Source organism: Arachis ipaensis, chromosome B1 (assembly GCF_059453495.1).
Source record: "Arachis ipaensis isolate K30076 ecotype BB chromosome B1, ASM5945349v1, whole genome shotgun sequence".
In the NCBI taxonomy this organism is placed as follows: domain Eukaryota; kingdom Viridiplantae; phylum Streptophyta; class Magnoliopsida; order Fabales; family Fabaceae; genus Arachis; species Arachis ipaensis.
The window spans coordinates 104505236-104507208 of NC_142436.1; positions in this window are offsets into that span (position 1 = coordinate 104505236).

Consider the following 1973-nt stretch of genomic DNA (forward strand, 5'->3'; position numbering starts at 1 on the left):
ATGATGGATCTCATTAGTTTAGTTAGATCTAGTTTAGTGTTAGTTTTATAGAGAGAAGCTCTCACTTCTCTCTAGGATTAGGATTAGGTTTAGGTTAATAAGTTTAGAGCTAGGTATTAATTCATGCTCTCATCTACTTCTATCTCTCAATTCTTTGTTGTTACATCTTATTTTTATATTCTTTTGTTGTAATTTCCTCTATGTTGTTTCTATACTTTGTTGTTGATCTACTCTTGTTCCTTTTATTTTCTTTTAATGCCATTTGAGGTAATTCATGTTAATTGTGCTTTCTTTGATTGTTGTTGCTAATTCTTTGCAATAAATTGTTGTTAGATTTCATTCTTGTTGTCAATTTACTATGCTTTCCTTTTATGCCTTCCAAGTGTTTGTCAAAATGCTTGAAAGGATGTTAGAGTAGAATTTTATGTTCTTGGCTTGGGAAGGTAACTTAGGAATTCTTGAGTTACTAATGTCCAAGTGATTGATAGTTGGTAGCCATTAAATCTAGCTCTCATTAATCCAATTACTGAATAGCTAGGACTTATGGACTTGGATTGATATAGCTCACTTGACTTTCCTTTACTTGTTAGAGGATGACTTAGTGGGATTGATCCTTGCAATTGTCATATTATGGTTAGTGATAAGGATAGAGATCCTTGACCACCAAACCTTGCCAAGACCTTTTCATCATTTGAACCCTTTTCCAATTTAATTTTCTTGTTTCCTATTCAAAACCCCAAAATATACATGTCCATAACCAATAACAAGAACACTACCCTGCAATTTCTTTGAGAGACGACCCGAGGTTTAAATACTTCAGTTATTAGGTTTAGTAGGGGCTTGTACTTGTGACAAACAAATTTCTGCATGAAAGGATTATTGTTGGTTTAGAAACTATGCTTCGACGAGATTTCATTTGTGAATTCTATACCATCAATTTTCCACTCATCACTCCCACCAGAGGGGCTGTCAATTGTTGTGCGGACGCACACGCAAAAGGGGCAATGCATTTGTACGCACAGAGCAGTGCGCACGCACATGGCATCAAAAACAGGGCAGCGCCCATGCACAAACTGTGCTAGCGCTGCGACCAGAGGACACTGCAAAGAGTGTGCGGGTGCACAAGCTCGTGCACGCGCACAGATGGTGAAAAATGAAGTTGTGTGCCTACGCACAGTAGGGTGCGTACGCACAGATGTCCTGTTTCACAAAAATTTTTCTTTTCAAAACTAAGGTACCAACCCTTAGTGCATCAACATATCAACCCCAAATCATACAAACATTCATAAATTCATGATCCACAAGCATTTCAACTTATTTAACTCAAGAAAACATCAAACCAAATCTAAGCTAATCATCATATCACAAGAAAGAAACTAATTCAAAAAGCTTTAAACAAAAGATATAGTTGGAACAATGTTACTATGGTGGGGTGTCTCCCACCAAGCACTTTGGTTTAAAGTCCTAAGTTGGACTTTGCATGGCTTCATTGATCAATTTAAGACTTCCCCAAGGAGGAAAATCTCCAACTCCTTGGCATTCTTGGGTTGAGTGTGATAGATTGAATTAGAATTCTTGGCAACATTCTCTTCTTCTTGTTCCTTGCCAACCTCAATCACTTGATCTTCAATTATATCGCACCCAAAGATAGAGTAGGCTTTGAGAATGGGTTTCCTGGTTTCCTCCAAAGTAAACTTAAAAATTTTTCCATTGGCCTTAAAAGAATAGACTCCTGAATGTGCATCCAGCTTGAACCGGGACGTCTTCAAAAATGGCCTTCCAAGAAGAATGGATGATGGCTTGTCTGAGTCAATGGGAGGGGTCTCCAAGATGTGAAAATGTACCAGGAAGAGTAAACCTTGGATGTCAACTATTACATTTTCTACAATCCCCACAACTGATACAATGCTTTTATCGGCCAACACGAATCTCGCCCCGGACCTCTTTAGGGGTGGCAAGTTCAATCTCTCATA